This window comes from Triturus cristatus, chromosome 5_1, assembly GCF_964204655.1.
Source record: "Triturus cristatus chromosome 5_1, aTriCri1.1, whole genome shotgun sequence".
Lineage (NCBI taxonomy): Eukaryota > Metazoa > Chordata > Amphibia > Caudata > Salamandridae > Triturus > Triturus cristatus.
The window spans coordinates 269999208-270012621 of record NC_140587.1 but is presented as its reverse complement, the minus strand read 5'-3'; positions in this window follow the sequence as shown (position 1 = coordinate 270012621).

Sequence of the window (13414 nt, the reverse complement as noted above, 5' to 3'; positions counted from 1 at the left end):
GGCACAAAACCAACATATTACAACATTCACAAAAAGGGACAAGGTACACCCTGCTGCAGGAAGACAAAAAAAGACAAATATTACTGCACAGCCATCTAATTCTAAAGCACACACACATACTGGTTGGATTTGGCACGAGGGCGAGTAATGGTTCAGTATATACAATTGTATTAGCAAGTGATTTCACAAAAATGAAATGCACTATTAATAATTGAAAGGACGAGAAACTGAACCATTGACTCACAGCTCGTGAGCTGTAAAGCCACGACAAGGCACCAACCTCTTTACAGGCCATTCATACACCTTTCATACATGTGACACATACAAAACATTCACGCCGCCAGCCGCGGCCCATCACATTACAACACTCACACCAGCAGACAGCGCCATTCAAGGGCCCATCACTTCCACACACCCACATTCCTGACACAGCAACTACACAAACTGATGGACTGCATGGAGTGGTGCTCAGCTAGCAGTGTGTGTAGTGACCAGCAGAAGGTCACTACTCACACACCGCTTGCCGAGCACCAGTCCACACACACCGCCATCACATTTAGGATATTTTTAGACCGAAATAAAAACACAAACAAATCGCAAATAGATGCAAATCTACAAACACAAAATCAGAAACTAAATACATTGCACTAACGCCAACCTTGAAACAGAATCACATTTTTCAAAGAATACAGACCAGGCAGTTCACTTTACCACTCATGAATGCTCCCAAAAATTATTTTGCTTGTGGTACGCTCTAAAACAAGCAGGGACACACAGCCCCGGTTTAGAAGGACAGTCGGGGCAGTACATACGAATCTCCTTCCGCGTACCTCTTCGCCAACAGACTCTACATCTCCTACAGTGAAAATCTTTTGAGGGTGTGGGAGGAATGAGATCAGGAAAGTGGCGATCTCTCAATCTAGCAACATCCTCCACCACTCCAAATCTAGGAACACTTGCCTGTTCCACAACAACAAGGCTAGCTATCACAGAGTGCTGAAACTGAAGAAATGTCAAGTTTGACACAGGAGAACACTCCTTGAACACAATAAAAGCATTGAAATTTGCTAATTCGAAGAAATGGATGGCCAACTTCTTATACCAAACATAAGCCTTCCGAATAGCAGAGTAAGGTTCCAACCTCTGATCTACTCTGTCAACACCACCCATGTGGTTATTGTAGTCTAGAATGCACACAGGTTTGCGCACTTCAGCAACCTGACCCCAAACAGCCACAGGTGAAGTACTCTCATCATGGATGGTAGTCAGCATGTACACATCCCGCCTGTCCACAAATTTTACAGCTAGTAGTTCATCACTACGCAAGGAACTGCACTGCCCCTCTGAAGTTTTTTGCAAACAAGCACTTTCGGATAACCTTTACGGTTAGAGCGGATTGTGCCACATGCAAAAGTGTCCACTTTATACAATTCCTTAAATAATTGCACAGCAGTATAGAAGTTATCAAGGTACAAATGGTGGCCTCTGTTAAACAGTCTTCTAGCAAGATCCCACACAATTGTCTCTGAAACTCCAAAAGTGGACGGACAACCTGGGGGGTCAATAGTAGAATCTCTAACAGTGTACACACGAAAATTAAAAACATATCCTGTCCTACTCTCAGACAACATATACAGCTTAATTCCATAGCGTGCCCTCTTGCTAGGGATGTACTGCCTAAAAACCAAACGGCCCTTGAACAAGACCAAAGACTCATCAATAGATATTTCTTTCCCTGGAGTATAGATCTCAGAAAATCGATCTACAAAGTGATCAAGAACGGGCCGAATCTTAAAAAGACGGTCACAGTCAGAGTGATCGTGTGGCAATGCCATAGAATTATCAACAAAATGCAGCATACGTAGCAAAAGTAAATACCGATTACGAGACATAACTGCAGGAAATATGGCAGTTGCCAACAAGGGGCTAGTAGACCAATATGATGCCAAGGTTGGCTTCCTTAACACACCCATCAATAAAGTCAAACCAAAAAACTTCTTAATCTCTTCCAGATATGTGGGAGTCCACCGGGTAGCTCTAGACTGGGGCCTAAGTTTGTCACTGTTGTCCCTCAAACACTGTTCAGCATACAAATTCGTCTGCTCAACAATCTCACCCAAAAATCCATAAACAACTGAAAAAACTGTATAGGCAAAAAGTGTTCACAATCCACTGTACACCCTGCATCCCCGCTAAAGGCAGGCAACACCGGCTGCACCATGTTTGGATCAACCCAAAGTCCAGCACTTCCAGTAGGAAGCCTAGCAGCTTCAGACTGCAATCCAGATGCCTCTTGCACCATCGGCATAGCAGTTTTCTCCTCTAAGACAGGCACTTCATCCGCACTGAGAGTTGCTTCATCCACACCAAGAGTACCTTCATCTGCACTGAGAGTACCTTCATCATCTGATGATTCCATGTGGAGAGAAAACTCACAGCCAGAATCTTCCCCTCCCTCCTCTCCCTCAGACGCACTGTCAGTCTCAAAATCATGCTCATAGGAAGATTCAAGAAGCATACCAACCACCTGTTGAGCAGTCATTCTACGGCTAGCCATAATGCTTACTAAAATAGGTAACTTGTCAAACAAGTCAACAACAACAAACACTTTGTAAAATAAGTAATAAACAAAAAGCACCTTTATCAAAAACACATATATACTCCAAAACAATACCACTCACTTGCCAGAGGCAGCTAAACTACTCACCACCACCTACTCTGCACAGACACAGTATGGATCAACAATATCCCACTAAAAAAGAAAGAGAAATGAAATTACACATAAGACTAAGCAAAACACATCGCAAAGAACCACTAACTAAATATGCTGCCATTAGGACATCACTTACAAAAAAATTCATTCAAACATTACAATATTACTCATTTGGAGTAAATACAACAAAAAAAAAATTCTTACCAAAACAATGCAACTACACAAAACTGCAGAACAACCACTGTCGAAACCGGAAACAGGAATCAAAAGCTTTAGACTAGAATAAAAAGGAGAGAAAAACATTAATGTCACATATGCATAAAATGCTCTAGACCATCACGTACTGCGCAAAATTTATTGCTTGAACCTCCACTTTCAAGAAGGAAAGATTGATGTCCCAATCCTTTACAGGCAACGCAGCGAGAATCTGGAACTCAGCCTCAGCTCTGGACCACCCCCTCTTCCCAGTCCTTCTAAACTGACCTCAAAGTTCTCCTCCTGCAAAGACACTTCCAAACGTAATTCATGCCCTCTCTATTGTCTGAAGGAAGTCTTTACATTATAGGAAATTCTGTTCTCCATGCCTATAGAAGTGCCTTCCCAGTGTGTTCCTGTGTTTTGAGTGTCTGCCATTTATTGCACTTTTATACCTCTACTTGTACTTTGTACTCTTTTGTAACTTGCACACATGTCACTTTTCCTCTTGTAACATATTGTTTCCTACCTCTTGTATTTTGTTTGCTTTTGATACATGCACAATTACCACCATTGCCTCATGTAACGTAACGTTTGCTCTTGTTTTCTGAGTGTCTGCCATTTATTGCAGTATTTTACCTCTACTTGTATTTTGTACTCTTTTGTAACATGCACACATCACTTTTTCCTCTTGTAACATATCTTCTGCTACCTCTTTGATTTTGTTTGCACTTTAAAATATTTAAAAATAATGTGGCCATAAGGGGAGCGACCCTTGCCTAAGGCGCCGCACTCACAAACAACCCCAAACCTAAAAAACAAAAAAAAAACCCTGGCGCTAGTGGCCATTCCTGCTGCACGATCGAACGATCGTGCAGCAGGAATGCATAAAAGAGACATCGGGGGCAGAGGCATAGCTAGAGCTTGTGGCGCCCGGGGCTATCTCTCAGATTGCCGCCCCTGGGGAGGGGGGGGTTGCCGGGGAAAAAGGAAGGCGACCACTTGAAAGAGGTCAGAGAGACACTCTCGATCATGCAAGTTACATGCACATACATGACACGGTCCAAGGCTACACAGTTGAATACACCGGTGACTGGCAGTACAAAAGAGAACACACTGCATGATCTATCTGGGGACTCAGAAATACCGCATGTGACATCCATCAGAGAGCTGCGTGAATAATTACCTGGTAATCCCCTCCGCACAATGCAAACATGCACATACATGACACTGTTCAGGGATCCATCATCTACAGCTGACATTAAATGACAATTCATCATGGTCCCCCCATTACAGCAGTGCACTTTGTGATCTGTATGGTACATGTTCTTTGCAGCAGGCACATTAACCCTCTGTGCTACCTTTCCATGAGTCAACCCTTCCACTAGACAAAACTCCATATCTCTCTAGGAAGAACATTAATCATCAAAGTAATCATGACATTTTTATTGTTTCTGAAAACTGGTGGAGGCCAGGAAGGAGATAGCAAGTTTTTTTCAAACCATAATATACTTGCAAACACTATGCACCCACCCGAAATAGGTACCCAGTGAGGTCACACCGTTCGCATCGCCCTAACCTGCTCAAGGTTCATGTGACCTCAGTGACAGAGTTACAGCGACTGGATCACTGTTGCTCTAGAGTGTGCTGCTTCGTAGGCCTGCCCGCAAGACTGGAGATGAACTTCAGTATGGATTGTGGTGGACAGGTCTTCAAGGTTAACCCACAATAGACACCACTAGGGTACACCTGCTTGTGCTAAGACATCAAGCCTTCTAAAGTCTAGTGGGGCCTTCTACGGTCTAGCATGGGAATGTGCTCCCTCAGTAGAGTGGTCTGGTGGACTGGTCATGAAGGCTGAACCCGGTTCCCCAGTTCCAAATTCGACAGTTCTGGCCATAGTGCCACATCCTCTCCCCCACTGAACACCATACTTCCCCACTGAGAGAAACTCGCACTGCCTTCAGCTATAACCTAATTGTGCCCGCTATAAACACTTGGGTGTGGCTCAAAAAAATTATGCACTTGATAAGAGTAATAAGCTGCCTAAAAAAAAAGTAAAAGCAACCACTCATAGGGAATGCAAGATTAAGTAAAGCATGTGAAATGTAAGCAGAAACAACATGGTTACCTTAACGATCTCTCACTCACTACCCAGAAATCAGCGAGTGGTTTCACCTGAAAAGATATGGACATGACTAGAGGGCCCTGAAGGGAACCGTTTCAATGTCCATTGCTTATATCCATACAAAACGAAAGCAGTATGGTATAAAAAGACCACATCCATAAACACAGAGCCATGGTACACATTGTGTTTTCCAATCCACCCATCAACCAGGTATTGCAGTACCTTCATGGTACACTTTCCCACCTGGGAACCACAATGCTGTTCAAAGAAAGACGAGAAAACGAAAGTAGCGCTTCACTGGCAAACTCTGTAAAGTGAGGCTGATGTATTTGGATGTAAATAAAATCAATCTGGCCACTTTGCAACCCCTCTGACTTGCTTTATTTAGTTATGTATCTATTTTTCATATTGAAAACCTTGTATTTCTCTCCATCCCACTGCACTTTGGAATAGAAAAATGTGAGAAAAAGGGCATTTCTCGCAAGTGTGTTTCTTTTTTGGATCCATTTCACAGGGAAGCATTTGAAATAAAGCAGACCTAAACCGAGCCAAGCGTAATCTAAATGCCTTTGACCTCCCCCAACATTGTGCCCACACCGCCCCACCCTACCTAAGCCACCGATCGCAGAAATACCCCCACCCCAGCCCCAAAACTCACCTTTCCTCTCCGACGCGCAGGAAGCAAATGGCTTCCTACGCGACGGAGAACAAAGGGGAAACCTCCAATGACGTCAGCGCGGCTTGCGCGCTGACGTCATTGATGACGCGGGGGGCGGGGGAGGCAGGGGAAGGTCTTCCCCTGCCTTCCCAGTAAAAAAAAAAGGATCGACCACTCACGGGGGGAGCGCCAGCGCTTCCCCCGTGGGTGGGTGTCATGACGTGCTGGACACATCATGGGCACAGCGCGACTGTGCTCCATGACGTGTCCAGCACGTCATGGGCACAGAAGGGGTTAATGTTGTGTGCTGCCAACCCAGTTGGAGCAGTTACAACACAAGACAAATGTGAGTCAGTTGTTTTCCGTAGATAAGTGGTCAAAACTTTAATCAAGAAACGTTTTCCTGTACCAGCTTGACCACTAACATACATTCGGATAGGTTGAAATGATGTGCATGTGCATTCTTTCTTTTCATGAAGAAAACCATGGTCGATCTGTTGTCTAACTTGCTGATATATTTCTTTCTGTTGAATATTTAGTTGTTCTTCCAAGTTTTTCAAGTCCATAATATCTTCTTGAGCTTGATGCATTGCTGTTTCCACTTCACTCATAGCAATTGCTGCTTCATTTTCAAGAATTGGTTGTCCTAGTGGATCTTGACTCAGTGAAGTAGAACTTTGACTGTCTTGAGAACTGTCTCTAGCAATCTCAGCTACAATAGTAGCTTCTTGATCAATTTCTTCATTCAACATTTTGAGATAATTTGCAAAAACTGTTAATTAAATGCTATCTTTACATGCATTGAAAGAATCGTCATAGCACAGAAAATCTCCAAGTAATACCAATTCCGTACGCCAAGGCTCAAAGAGTTGCAAAAGTGCTAAATAGTAAAATTCTCTTTTATCAGGAGTATCACAACTCAGTTTCCTGTGATTAATCAGATTTCCTTTACTATGTTTCACCAAACATCCTTCTGAACCAATCACTGCATATTTTTCTTCATTTATGTTCTCTGTAGTATTTCTCTTAAAACTGTAATATTGCAGCACTTCATAGAGACATATGTTTTCAAGATGATGACTTCTATGTGGATAGTATGTATCCAACATTTTGTTTTCACAATATCTATGCTTTCTGGTTAATTTACTACTACATATTTGATTTCTTGTATAGATTTAAGTACTCGATTTCGCGTTGCAGCAAGACCTAGACTCACCCAAATGATCCCGCTTGACTTTGAATATAAACTTGCAGACGACAACCAATCCGAGCATTCGTACGCTCCAATCTCTCGATGGGATAACATCTTCAAACTAAAACTGTACAATTTCTTACTAAGACTCTTCTCGTGGGAAATTTCTTCCCACATTTCTTTCAACTCCGTCTTTTCTGATTTTGTTATGTATGATGTTACATACCAAGCAATAGCAAGGGAATTTTCCGCAACATACTGGATATCCATATTAGCGTTCCACATTGAGAGAATACTGGATTATAATCATTGATATACTTTGATTCTTGACTTCTTCTCAATTTGTACGTATTTTTGGGAGATTGTCTAGTGATGGTATGTCTCACTGCTGACATGAAACTGTTTACTCTTCCTTTGGATATTACTGGACGTGGAAATCCAAAACGACATTTGGTATAAAACTTTTCCTTCGACTTGTATTTTCGTCGACAATATTTGCCACATCGATGACTTTGGAATCGAAACACTTAAGGTGTTTTCTTCTGTTCTTTTTGGTATAGCATATGTGACATAATCTTCAATAAAAGATAAAACAGTGTAATCCGAATCAGTTCCAAATTTGGGTGCATCCTTGATCCATAAGAGCATATGTATATGAGGAGCACCTCTAGTTTGATACTCCTTTCTCCAAAAGAAATCAATAACTTCTCCCAGAGGAGCGTTATTTTTATAGCAGATAAAATACATAAAATACATCATAGCCTCAAATCTATGATTGAAATATATGCATACATTTACAGGATCCAAAGAACACAATTCTCCAGGTGTCTTGTCTTCAATATTTTTAATATTTGAATTTTCCTCTCAAGAAATTCAAGTAAATCATCCCAAGCGTATTCAGCACAGCTTAAGGTAACAAACCACGTAGGAGTTCCTAAGTTCCTTAGCATGCATTTAAGTTCTCCATGACGACCATACCAATACTCATTAGTACCACGCTGACATGCCATCAAATTAATCAGTTGAAATTCTACAGGATCGTCTCTCTGATGTACTTTATCCATACTTTATCCATAAGAAATATTTTGAAGATGTACTCCTGTTTTTAATATGTGGATGACTGCATATGAAAGTCCAGACAAGTCCCTCTCAAACAAAAGAGGAAATATATATATGATACATTGTCGAAATCTTACATCTTCTGCATACTATCTTGTTGTCCAATATTCTGATGCAGGAATCTGTACTGATCGTTCGTCATATCGTCCACCTTTTCCAGTTGGGAACAGCTGCAGAAAACAACGAGCTTCCAAAAATTTTTCCCAAACACTCATGGGAGTCCCCTTCACTTTCTTCATTTGGAATAATTCAATAGTATTCCCCCTCACTTCTTTTGAATGAAGTGGATGCACACTATAATGTTCATACATTTCTTCACTTTTGGACATGTCCACTTTCTCAATTTGCCCACTTGATGTTTCACTATCATCTCCTAAAAGTATTTCTTCATCTTCTTCCACATACACATTTTTGTAGTAATCATTGTTTTTTATAAGATATAATGTTGCCTTTTGCACTTTCCTGACATCCACTAATTCCTGCCAGATTTTCTTACTCTTAGTAGGAACACCATTAACTAGAATAACTAGTGGTTCACTTTCTGCATTCTCTACACCAATAGTTTCAATATTTTTCTTTAAATCTAGAGGTAAATATACAACTCTACATGTTAATCCTCTTTGTAAATCTGTAGGAGGTAATTTACCTGTTTTTGGCTCCATACGAACAACAGCCTGAAATGGGTGCACACATTGAATGAGAATAGACTCATACGTGTTTAAATCTATTAGTTCTGGAGGAATAGTTACCAACTCAAGAATATTATGCACAGCTCTAGCAGGCATTTTATTATCGTCTAATTTGTTATAACATTTTTTACAAATACGCTGATCAGTACCCAAATCAAAGCAATCCTCTACCAACAAATAAGTTGCAAATTCCTTCCACTTATCATTATTTTCTCTTTCACTTTTTAAATATAGACTAACAGTCCTAGTCTGATTTTTATATTGAAGTATAATTTGGCCTCTCACATGAAATTACCTTAAACTTTGTAATTTGTTCTTCAAACTTCTCTATACTACTATTTTCCACAATTTCTTCAACACCTACTTCTATCAATGTCTCACTTTCTCCACTCTCTTCTTCAGGACCAAAGTAACAAAACTCTGTTTCATCACAAACTTTTTTAACATCTGATACCGACAAATGCAAAAGAGCACTGTTTAAGTCATTTAGGATTATTGCTGGACTTTTAGCATAATACAATCTTCTGACTAACTTCCGCATTTGAGAATGATGTACTGCTAACATTCTAAAATGATGAAAAACACTTTGACATACTTTGTTAGAAAGACAAGCCAGAGAATGACCTTGCAAACCAGTATTTTTTCTCTCTCTGCAAGGATCTAGTCCTTGCAACATCTTAATCTTTTGTTTAACACTTTTTTTACTATAGACTCCGTAAAATATCAATAGATTCCTGTCGCATACTGCAAATACTACTACAATCCCAAGTATACACTGGTGCTTTAGTACGTCTCCCTAAAACTTCATCAGCTATCACTTCTTCTACATTTCTGGGAACCATCCTCTTTTTTTCAATTGGCCAATCATTTCTAACCTCATAAGCATGCCCACTGATATCAACTGTAAGCAATAATGTATTGGTTTGAAAATAACTCTCTTCATTAAAAAAAGGCTCTGAACTTGAACTGTTTTTCCATTCAACCAAAAAAAATCACAAAAGTTAGTTCTGTTAATTACTCTCTTCATCTTACTTTTGGCCTTCATAAAATGGCTTATCTAGTGATCGAATTCTGTTCAAAACTAAAATGAATAATTTCCTTTTTAATTCGAAAGCCTTCTCAGCAATAGTTTCAATCTGTTTCTTAAAATACTGATCTTCATTTATATTTCTTCACATTTTTCAACAAATTAAAGACAACTCTATTGTAAAACATTCTCTTTCTAATTTCTTTATACTGATTCTTTCTCCTTTTACCATACATTGTTTCTTTAGAACATGATTTTCCATTATTTTTGGGATTTTTCTTCTTATTCTTTTTTGTTGTTGAGGAAATCTTTCTACTTTCCACAATGTGCATACTGTTCGTAGCCTTAGAAAGTTTTTTAGTAAATTCTTTTGTTCTCTTACCGCAAGACCTTTTCTTTTTTTCCCACATGTTGTACATCTAATGCTTGCTGTTGTTTTTTCTTCAAATAATACTCCTTTTTTTGTTGTTTCCTCTTTTGTGTTATTCTAGTCATGGTAAGTTTTTTTAATGATGATCAACAATACCTGTAAAAAAATATATATATATTACATTATTAAAATAAATTTATAAAATATACTATTGTATTGGTAAAGAAACACGCATATAAAAAGCATTTAAACACTTTGGGGCCCCTTAGGATGTCGGATGGTGGCACCACCGCTGTACTGGCGGTGTGGTAAAAAGCTCTTTTCCGCCTGCGAGCAGCGGCCCTTACGTCCGCCATATTAGTATGGCCAAACATAGGCCATTTCCCGACCGCCGCGGTGCAATGCGCACTGCCATCAAAGTGCACCCGCCACGGCGGCGGTGGGAGCCAATGGAGACTCTTCACCGTGCGGAATGACATCCGCCCTGCTCCACAAATTAGGATGACTCAAACAAGCAGACGCACCACAGCTGAGTCACCGCCCAACCAGAGACGGCGGAAGTTCGACTGCGGAGCACGAAACCAGAGTCCCATTCATGACCGCCATGGACCCAGATCTACACGTCTTTCCGGTGCTGTACCTACTACATCACCATGAACTCATTGACCGCCGCGGACGCCGCCGCAAGTATGCAACAACACAAACACAACACACGTGCAGACATAGAGTCCAAATCCACATCAGACACCCTAGGGGGGACAGGGACACATTCGCAAGGGCACCCACACATCACCAACTGGCCACAAAGTCACCCCTCTGCATCCTGGACACACAGCTACCGCCACCATGCAGCAATGTCCCGGTCATGTCACCGCAGCAGCGAACACAAGGAAATACATGCGCACAATGCAGAAGGCAGGGCCAGTGCCAGGCATGGGCAGGGCACAAAGACCACAGGGCCACACCCCCTCCCACCACACACTAGCACACCCCACATGCCATGTGCCCCTCCTGTGCACCCCATGCACAACAACAAGCCAGGTCAAGACACACCCTGCACCACACAACAAACAATCATGGAGACAGACACTGCAGGAGTGGCTGCACAGGAACATACAACACACAGCGCAGTAGCACAGGGCCAGGGAAACACACACACCACCACAACACCACACTCAGGGAAATAAAAATGAGGACAAGCAACAAATGAACATATACAAGGAATTAACATCCAAATGGACACACAGCCTGCACAGTCACACATACATACCACAGACTGACACACACACACACATACACACCCCACATGCCAACAGCAATCGAGCACAACAAATAGGGAAACCAAAGTGGGCTGCACACAAATGGAAGGCCATGGAGACACACAACAAGCATGTGTACATCACATCAACACAAGGAACAGAGCACAACACCCTCACACCATCAAAACACACATGGCTGGCACAGTGAGTGAACTCAAACCACAGACAGCTCAGTGCAACAACACAGGGAGACAGCAAGGCAAACCACATATAGGCACAAGGATGAAAGGAAGGCCCTGAAGTCAAACTGTGAACAGCCACACATCCATACAACTACTTCACAGGAGTACACCAGCAGCACTACACACAGGGCCCATCTACACACCTCAGGACTGACAAACACCAGTAGGAATCTACACACATACCCCCCTCACACCAGCAGCACACACCACCAGTGCCAAACACACTAAAGGCTGGCAATACTTGCCAGTCAATACACACTCAAACAAACACACACCCTGGGGTCAGCCACAAACATCACACACACACACAGGGATCCCACCACAAATGTCAAAACAAATACAACAGAAACACATAACCCCACAGAAACACACACAGAGCCATAACAACAACAGACATGACCTGTGCAGCTAAACTGGGGAAAAGCAATGGGGGAGCACAGACACAACAGGAGTGCACAACCTCATCACTCAGGATCAATGCACAGACAACATACCACAACACACAAAAGAAGTGCACTATTACAGAACAACACAGCCACAGCAAACAAACAACAGATGCACAGGCAGAACAATCACATAGCAAACACGGCAGGACATCAGGGGATGCACACCAGGCAATCACAAGGGAACATACACACACAGCACTGTATGCACAACAAGCTGTGTGTGCACACCAAGCATACCAGCCACACACAGACATCAGTGACAGAACAGCAACCCACACAACACCGTACAGCATAGCACATAGACAACAGCACACCTAGGAAGTGAAGCAATAACACAGCCAACACACATACATCCAACACAACACCCAACAGATGCACAAGTCCAGGACACAAAGGTGGAACAACTTGACCAGAGGAGTAGGCAGCACACACAGTTGAACTGCATAGGAGCAACAATGACTGACAAACAGCACCAGAACAGCACACATGATCCATTGGGGAAATGCCCCGAGTGACACATTGACCCTGGCCAAAGAACTGCACCACAAAGCACAGTGTCACAAATGAAGTCATGGGGAGACACACACACATATAAACCAAGAGGACAGCTGACACCAAAGTGAAGTGCACTGCATGTTATTAGGGGACATGGCAGGAGTGTACCATACACAAAGAGAGAGAGTGCAGACCCGCAATGGGTAGGCAGGTGAAGCACAGATAGGGGATGGAATGACAACCCCACAACATGCCACACTGGAGGCAAGAAGGCACCATGTGACAGCAATGCATGAGAAAACGCAACCACAATGGCAGTGTGGAGCGGCAGGTCTGCAAATTCTCCACAAACAGCAACAAGACACATGGATGTGCAACAAAACACAACACTGACTTGCCAGTAACACTCTCTGCATACATACAAGTGACAAAAAAACAAGTAGGAGTCAGACAGAACTGCAAGGACACACCAACACACTGCACAGTGCACAACATACAACTCACACATGGCATACAACCACATCCACAGGGATGAACACTCAAAACAACAGGCACACGAGTCCTGGGTGACACATGTGTGTATTTGACAGTGCAGAGGCATGTACACATTAACACTCCCCACAAACTCACCCCCTTCACACTGCACACTACCTGGCCATCCAAGAGCACAAATGGAAAGTAAGCCATGGGACTAGGATGACTGGCAATCATACGATGACCACACACATACACCACTGGGCACACATAAATGAAGAGCACACATACATGATGACCCTGGCCAGCCTGCCTGCAATACTGTGTGCAGAAACCCACTCTGTGCTGGCAGTGCCCCCTAACCTGACATGTGTACAATATAGCCAACATGAACTAATTAAGTAAAT